Raw genomic sequence first — 9,485 nt, 5'->3', positions numbered from 1 at the left:
GGCCGATTCTTCAACTTCAGCATAATAAACGTGCACAGCCCACACTCCGGAAGTACTGATGATGACAAGGACGCATTCTACGCGCAGCTCGAACGCGAGTACGATCGCTGCCCAAGCCACGACGTCAAGATCATCATAGGTGATTTGAACGCTCAGGTAGGCCAGGAGGAGGAATTCAGACCGACGATTGGTAAGTTCAGCGCCCACCAGCAGACGAACGAAAACGGCCTACGACTCATTGATTTCGCCGCCTCCAAAAATATGGCCATACGTAGCACCTTTTTTCAACACAGCCTCCCTTATCGTTACACCTGGAGATCACCACAGCAGACGGAATCTCAAATCGACCACGTTCTGATTGACGGACGGCACTTCTCCGACATTATCGACGTCAGGACCTATCGTGGCGCCAACATCGACTCCGACCACTATCTGGTGATGGTCAAACTGCGCCCAAAACTCTCCGTCATCAACAATGTACGGTATCGGCGACCGCCACGGTACAACCTAGAGCGATTGAAGCAAACGGATGTCGCCTCAGCATACGCGCAGAATCTCGAGGCCGCGTTGCCAGACGAGGGCGAGCTCGAAGAGGCCCCTCTAGAGGACTGCTGGAGTACAGTGAAAGCAGCCATCAACGACGCAGCCGAGAGCACCATCGGCTACGTGGAACGGAATCGACGGAACGAATGGTTCGACGAAGAGTGCAGAACGGTTTTGGCGAAGAAGAATGCAGCGAGGGCGGTAATGCTGCAGCAAGGGACTCGACAGAACGTGGAACGTTATAAACAGAAGCGGAAACAGCAGACCCGCCTCTTTCGGGAGAAAAAGCGCCGCCTGGAAGAAGCGGAGTGTGAAGAAATGGAACTGCTGTGCCGTTCCCAAGAAACACGGAAGTTCTATCAGAAGCTCAACGCATCCCGCAACGGCTTCGTGCCGCGAGCCGAAATATGCAGGGATAAAGACGGAGGCCTCTTGACGGACGGACGTGAGGTGATCGAAAGGTGGAAGCAGCACTTCGATCAGCACCTGAACGGCGTGGAGAACGTAGGCACGGGAGCCCACGGCAACGGAGGAAACGACGACGCCAGTGCAGCGGAGGACGGAAATGAACCAACTCCCACGCTGAGGGAAGTTAAGGATGCCATTCACCAGCTCAAAACCAACAAAGCAGCTGGTAAGGATGGTATCGCAGCTGAACTCATCAAGATGGGCCCAGAAAAGTTGGCCACCTGTCTGCATCGGCTGATAGTCAGGATCTGGGAAACCGAACAGCTACCGGAGGAGTGGAAGGAAGGGGTAATCTGCCCCATTCAAGAAAGGCGACCATTTGGAATGTGAGAACTTCAGGGCGATCACTATTTTGAATGCTGCCTACAAAGTGCTATCCAAGATCATCTTCCGTCGTCTGTCACCAAAAACAAATGAGTTCGTGGGAAGTTACCAAGCCGGCTTCATCGACGGCCGGTCGACAACGGACCAGATCTTTACCGTACGGCAAATCCTCCAGAAATGCCGTGAGTACCAGGTCCCAACGCATCACCTGTTCATCGACTTCAAAGCGGCATACGACAGTATCGACCGCGCAGAGCTATAGAGAATCATGGACGAAAACGGCTTTCCTGGGAAGCTGACTAGACTGACTAAAGCAACGATGGACGGTGTGCAAAACTGCGTAAGGGTTTCGGGTGAACTATCTAGTTCATTCGAATCTCGCCGGAGACTGCGACAAGGTGATAGACTCTCATGCCTACTCTTCAACATCGCTCTGGAAGGTGTGATGCGACGAGCCGGGCTCAACAGCCGGGGAACGATTTTCACAAAATCCGGTCAATTTGTGTGCTTTGCGGACGACATGGACATTATTGCCAGAACATTTGGAACGGTGGCAGAACTGTACACCCGCCTGAAACGCGAAGCAGCAAAGGTCGGACTGGTGGTGAATGCCTCAAAAACAAAGTACATGCTGGTAGGCGGAACCGAAAACGACCGGATCCGTCTGGGTAGTAATGTTACGATAGACGGGGATACTTTCGAGGTGGTGGAGGCATTCGTCTACCTCGGATCCTTACTGACGGCTGACAACAACGTGAGCCGAGAAATTCGGAGGCGCATCATCAGCGGAAGTCGGGCCTACTACGGGCTCCAGAAGAAACTGCGGTCGAAAAAGATTCACCCACGCACCAAATGCACCATGTACAAAACGCTAATAAGACCGGTGATCCTCTACGGGCACGAGACATGGACCATGCTCGAGGAGGACCTACAAGCACTCGGAGTTTTCGAGCGACGCGTGCTAAGAACGATCTTCGGCGGTGTGCAGGAGAACGGTGTGTGGCGGAGAAGAATGAACCACGAGCTCGCTGCACTTTACGGCGAACCCAGCATCCAGAAGGTGGCCAAAGCCGGAAGGATACGGTGGGCAGGGCATGTTGCAAGAATGCCGGACAACAATCCTGCAAAGCTGGTGTTTGCAACAGATCCGGTTGGCACAAGAAGGCGTGGAGCGCAGAGAGCACGATGGGCGGACCAGGTGGAGCGTGACTTGGCGAGCATCGGGCGCGACCGAGGATGGAGAGCGGCAGCCACGAACCGTGTATTATGGAGAAATATTGTTGATTCAGTTTTATCTTGAATTTGATGTAATACTAAATAAATGAAATAATATGGATGGCAAAACGGTAGAATATTATGCAGAATATTTTTTCTGGATATCCTAGGTCATCCAAACTATTATTGAGTTTACATCCTTAAGTCTATGGGTGTAACCGTAACTTCTTTCATTATACAAAGCTACGATTTGTAATCTATCATGGCCATGAAGTCTTCTGAATGGTTAATAGACAATATCAGATCAGTCGGGTTACTCTAGGTCATCCAAACTGTTATTGAGTTTAGATCCTAAAGTCTGCGGGTGTAACGGTAACTTCTTTAATTATGCAAAGCTATGATTTGTAATCTATCATCCAGTAAGTCTTCTGAAATTTCAATAGACAATATCAGATCAGTCGAGATATCCTAGGTTATCCAAACTGTTCTTGAGTTTAAATCCTAAACTCTATGGGTGTAACGAAACTTCTTTCATTAAAAGGTCCGATTTGTAATCAATCATGTCCAGTTAGTAAGTCTTCTGAAAGTTACAGTGGTTCTTTTTATCAACTAAGCTTCATAACAGTGAGGAAGTCCATAATATCCCAAAAATACAACGCTTATTGTTCCTCTAACTGCTTTGGTAAGTACAGTAGATTATGTAACACTGCTTAACGTAGTGGCAAAATCTATTATCACAAGTGTAGACCTGAATCTATGGTATCCGGAGTAGTGTTGTTGATCTCGAATATCTCAAAACTATCTTGAAATGACTTATGATATCCCAAAGGGATTACAGATTACAGCTCAAAGTTTATTTTGAGAATCACTACTGTTACTATCAAGAGCTAAACTTCAGGATAGTTTGGACGACCTCCATGTCCCAAAGGTTCATAATTATATATGGTCGGGGTTCTGCTAAACCGAACCAAAGACCATTTTTTGAAAAATTGAGTTTTCTTTACCATTGGATGAAGAAATTGATGATCCTTCTTCCATGTAAAAATGCAGTAATTCTGACAGCTCTTCGTGGAGTAAATTCAAAATTTCTGTTTGGCAGAACACACAAAAAATAAAATTGCATCCAACCAGAGTGAACTGTAAACCATTCCATAGAATCAGCGAAATGTTTTAGTGTTGGTCCAGATGAAGAACATTTCAAGCTATGCTCATCCTCGTCAAATTTCTAACTTCCAACCGACTCATAGTAACAATCTGTGGAAGAATTGAACACGTTATTAGAAATACGGATGTTGGAGGATACAATTATGTTTCGATGGTGCTGATCGCCATTTTTCCAAATCACATTCAGCCAGACCGAACCAAATCCACTGCATTTTAGAATCTATTCATTCTCAACAATACAAAAATCAACTGGTTGTAAATACCTGCGTTATGTCGACACACCTCATCAGGGCCGGATCTGAGGGGGGGCCACATTTTAGGGGCCCCCACAAAAACCATTTTTGGTTGCTAACATTAGCTTTATTTTTCATATTGCTCAAGTACTGTTCAAAAATAAGGAAAAACATTTTTGGTCATCTCTGCGAGGGGCCTCCACATCCGCTTGGGCCCCGGGCCCCCACAATCCTTAATCCGGGCCTGCACCTCATACTGATAATTTAACACAGAAGCCGTCATTGAACAACAAGGCTAATAAGAATAATAAAGCTTGAAAAAATCAAACACTTGGTTCACTTTGGCTGATCGAAAAATGGCGTTTTCGCGAAAACCATGCTAGAGAAAAATGTTTAGAACTTGATTCAGACTTAACGACTGACCTTTAGCTAAGTAAAATGACCTAGAGGTAACGTGCTTGGTTATCACTTAAAGGACCCAAGTTCGAATCTCCTTAATATTTTCGACTTTTTTTGTCTTAGTTCACTTTGGCAGATCATTTTCATGGTTTTCTTCGACCAGTATAAATTTGAAGTACACAAATTGCTCCATTTTCACATCTCAGGACCTCCGGACATGCAAAGACATCATTTTACATAATCACTCTTGCCCTGTGCCTGCGCATGCACCGCCTATAAAAAAACATAGTGGGAAGGGCTGAGCTGGGAGGGCTTCCGCCGTTCATATTTCAAACTATTTTGAGACCTCCATGGTACCATAATATACGCGTCCTCTCTGATTCATGTAAAGAATTGTGAGTGATATCGATTTCAACTTCATGGACGATGAAAAATCGAGTTTTTTCACAATCCGAATGGTTTCCTATGAAACTAAGAAACACAGTCAGCCACACTGAACTATAAACCATATTCCAATGTTTTTGTTCAGCCAGAGTGAACTGAGTGCGAAGTACTGAAAAATTAAATGTAATTATATCACTGATTTCAAATAATTTACATATATTCTTCGTCTCTGATAATAATAAAGGCTTGTAAATTACATATGTATGGAAAAGTTTAAATAATCTTAGCTGTTGTTTATTTGTGAGTGGTTGAACTTTAAGCTTAGTTATCTCAAAATAAAGTTTTTGGCGCTTAGTTCGGTTTAGCAGAACCCCGGCCATATAGTAGACTTCAGGTTGAGGTTCAGGTTCACCGCGATTGATTAAGAAACGTTACTCAGTATGTCAGATATAGCTAATGTTACGAGTGTAGACCTGAAGTTCTGAACTCAAAGATAGTTCGGCTGACCTGGAACATTCCCATAGTGTCTTTAAATGACATTTGAGATTTCAAGAGCTTCCCGGATCTCAGCAGATTATGCTATGCTATTATTTACGGTGAAAACACATAGTTTTTCATGTATATTTGAAGGACTTCATTACACAGTTTGGACGGACCTGAATGTCCCAAAGGTTTATAATAAAAAAGTAGACATCAGATTGGTCCGGCAACCACGGACAAATATGCAGCGTTACTCAGTATAGCAGATATAGCTGTTGTTACGAGTATGTGCACTGCAGTGTCTTTAAATGAGATTTCAAAGGCTTCACGGATCCCAGCAGATTACGCAATACTATTATTTATGGCGAAAACACATTAAGTTTTTCTTATAGATTTGAAGGACTTCATTATAGAACAGTTTGAACGACTCTAAATTCCTTAAAGCTATATAGAGTAAGGTGGGGCAAAAGTTCGACCCTAGTTGAAAATTCAATTTTTTTAAGAAATCGAAGCAGATAAAAATAAATGAATACCGTCTGGTGATTCTACCATCCATGAGCTAAAATTTTGCTGAACAAAGTTACGCCAAATGTTTTTCAATTTTGGGTTACAACACTTTTTGTATGTGTGTGTCTAATTCGAACTCTTGCCCCACCACTGGGTCAAAAGTTCGAATCTAGTGTTTCTGGTATTTCGAAAACCGTAGCACACTATTTCGACACTTTGGTAATTGGAATACCTAAAACCAATTAATATTTGATGTTGGAACTGGAATACACTTTAAAGTTCGATCTGGATTTTACCCAAATCAGGGTTAAATTTAATTCACCAAAAATTAGTAGTTTTCCGCCAAATTCAGATAAAACAACTTTTTTTTTCAACTTTGATCGAATTTTCTCACTAATTCCATCTTTTTTAAAGATAATATGTACATTTTGCAGGATTTTAGGGTTTTACCTAAAGTTGCCACATGGCTCGAACTTTTGCCCCACAATTCGAACTTTTGCCCCACTATGTGTAAAATATGATATCCAAATCTTTTTTGCAAAAAGTTATACATGCTAAAGCATCTTCAAAATATACCGTAAACCGGGGTCAAATTGATCTTCGGGTCGAAATTGATCAGACGTTTTTCCGTTAGATAAAGTATGTTTTAAATAGTTTTCTCACATGTATCGTTTAGTATAGGATTCCTACATCACGATACTTGGAAGGAAACTATGTAAAGTATGCTTCGTCTAACTGAAAAACGTCTGATCAATTTCGACCCGGAGATCAATTTGACCCCGGTTTACGGTACCTAGTTACGCCCCAAAATAAAATATCAAATTCGATTTTATTACAATTCCATTCCATGCGTTGGAAGGACCATCACATATTACAATTTTTTGAACAAAAACCAGCATTTTGTCATAACTTTTCGAAATATTGATCAATTTTCATAATTTTTGGAGTGAAAGACTCTTTTTCAAAAAGGCTTCGAACAACCTTGACACCCGAAAGATAAAATTAGAATTAGGCTCAAAAACTTCAAAAGAAACTCTTGCCCCACTCGAACTTTTGCCTCACTTTACTCTAATAAGCTAGTAGACTTCAGATTGGTTTAGTAACTGCGATTGATTATGCAGTGTTACTCAGTATAACAGATATGGATACTGTTACGAGTGTAGACTTAAAGTTCTGATTTTCAAGGTAGTTTGGCTGACCTGGAATATCCCTGTATTGTCTCTAAATGACATTTGAGTTTTCAAGAGCTTCGCGGGTCCCAAATGATTATCCCGGGGGTGGTCGCGTCGTGTACTGAGTACACGCACCATGAAAAATACACGCTTGTGGTAAACAGCGTGAGCGTGACGCCGTTGCAGGTAGTCGAAGACGCGACTGCTCGAGGGTTATGCAATATTATTATTTATGGTGACAACACATAAAGTTTTTCTTGTAGATTTGAAGGACTTTATTTTAGAACAGTTTGGAAAAACCTGAATGTCCCAAAGGTTTAGATTATAAAAGGGTAGACTTCAGATTGGTCCAGTAACCACGGATAAATATGCAACGTTACTCAGTATATCAGATATGGCTGTTGTTACGAGTGTAGATCTAAAGTCCTGAACTTCAAGGTAGTTTGGCTGACTTGGAATATTCCTGTAGTGTCTCTAAATGACATTTGAGATTTAAAGAGCTTTGCGGATCCCAGCAGATTATGCAATACTATTATTTATGGTGAAAATACATAAAGTTATTCTTATAGATTTGAAGAACTTCATTATAGAACAGTTTAGGATGTTCTAGGTTATCAATGAAGTCCCAAATACAAATATTTCCATTTTTCCCTAGTAGAGGACTCAATCTACAACAACTTTGCCGAAGACAGTATTCTGTTTCATCGAATGTGTGAATTTGTACAGCCGTTTCTATGTTGGAGTCATATTGAGTCATATTTGACCCCTCCGGCTCCAAAGGGTTGAAAAGTTTTTATGAAACTTGAAAAAATAGGCTTTTTAATTTAATTTTTGATTTGGTTGATTTGGAGTAGCATTGATCATGTCAGTGATAAGTGTTCGATTGTGTTGAAAATACCCTTACTTACTAAATTCGGGGACTCTGATTTCGAAAATGTTGTCCATTTTTTTTTCTCCAAATTATGTACTTCTTGAGTTATTTTAGGATTAACATCCTTACTTACCTTACCGGTCAGGCTAAGGCCGGGGTGGCCTCTGCTGTACATAGTAGCCACCTCCATTCCACTCGGTCCATGGCTGTTTGTCTCCAGTTCCGCACTCTGCGTAGGGTCCGCAGATCGTCCTCCACTTGGTCGACCCACCTAGCTCGCTGCGCTCCACGTCTTCTTGTACCGGTCGGATGACTCTCGAGAACCATTTTAGTCGGGTTGCTATCCGACATCCTGATGACGTGACCCGTCCACCATAGCCTCCCGATTTTCGCGGTATGGACGATGGTTGGTTCTCCCAGCAGCTGATGCAGCTCGTGGTTCATTCGCCTTCTCCAGGTCCCGTCTTCCATCTGCACTCCGCCGTAGATGGTACGCAACACCTTCCGTTCGAAAACTCCAAGGGCGCGTTGGTCCTCTGCACGTAGGGTCCATGTTTCGTGCCCATAGAGGACGACCGGTCTAATCAACGTTTTGTAGATGGTTAACTTCGTGTTACGGCGAACTTTATTCGATCGTAGAGTTCTGCGGAGTCCAAAGTAGGCACGATTTCCTGCCACAATGCGCCTCTGAATTTCTCTGCTGGTGTCGTTGTCGTCGGTCACGAAGTACACGAATTCTTCAACCGCCTCGATTTCATCACCGTCGATATGAATTCGGGGTGACGGGCGCGGTGATTCCTCCCTGGAGCCCTTTGCCATCATGTACTTTGTCTTCGACACATTAATGACTAATCCGATTCGCCTGGCTTCACTCTTTAGTCGGATGTACGTTTCCGCCATCGTCTCAAATTTACGAGCAATAATATCAATATCATCGGCGAAATCAAGCAGCTGAACGGACTTCGTGAAAATCGTCCCACTCGTGTTTATCCCCGCTCTTCTTATTACACCCTCCAAAGCAATGTTGAACAGCAAGCACGAAAGACCATCACATTGCCGTAATGCTCTGCGAGATTCGAAGGGACTCGAGAGTGTCCCTGATACTCGAACTACGCACATCACTCGATCCATCGTCGCCTTGATCAACCGTATCAGTTTATCCGGGAATCCGTATTCGTGCATAATCTGCCATAGCTGTTCTTTCCCACAAAAACCCCCCCATGACTAAAAGAACAAACCTGCCGATAATACCCTTCGTCACCCTTTTTTCATTTTTCAGATATCGAAAAATTCACCTCATTTAACACCTGGCCGATTTTCTATAAAATAAAACTGTTTTTATTCGATTCAAAAATGATAACTAGGGTAGAAGCTTCAGTTTTGGCCATAGTGCGGTATTCAGCCTGTTACGATCTAAATCGGTATAAATTTATTTTTTACTAGTAGATTCTAATATAATTCGATGATTACAGCTGTTATTATTATTATTATTATTATTATTATTATTATTATTATCTGTATTAACGAGATTTTTAGCCCTAGGCTAGTTCATCTCGGGACCCACGCTTTACTTCCCTTCCGAAGGAAGAACTCACATTTTGTGAGTTTGTCGGGAGTGGGATTCGATCCCAGGTCCTCGGCGTGATAGTCAAGTGTTCTAACCATCACACCAGATCCGCTCCACGATTACAGCTGTGAAAACCATACATTTTGATTGAAAACTGG

The sequence above is a fragment of the Aedes albopictus genome, chromosome 2 (assembly GCF_035046485.1).
Source record: "Aedes albopictus strain Foshan chromosome 2, AalbF5, whole genome shotgun sequence".
NCBI classification, from domain to species: domain Eukaryota; kingdom Metazoa; phylum Arthropoda; class Insecta; order Diptera; family Culicidae; genus Aedes; species Aedes albopictus.
The sequence above is the reverse complement of the archived record's forward strand: the minus strand, read 5'-3'. Positions refer to the sequence as shown.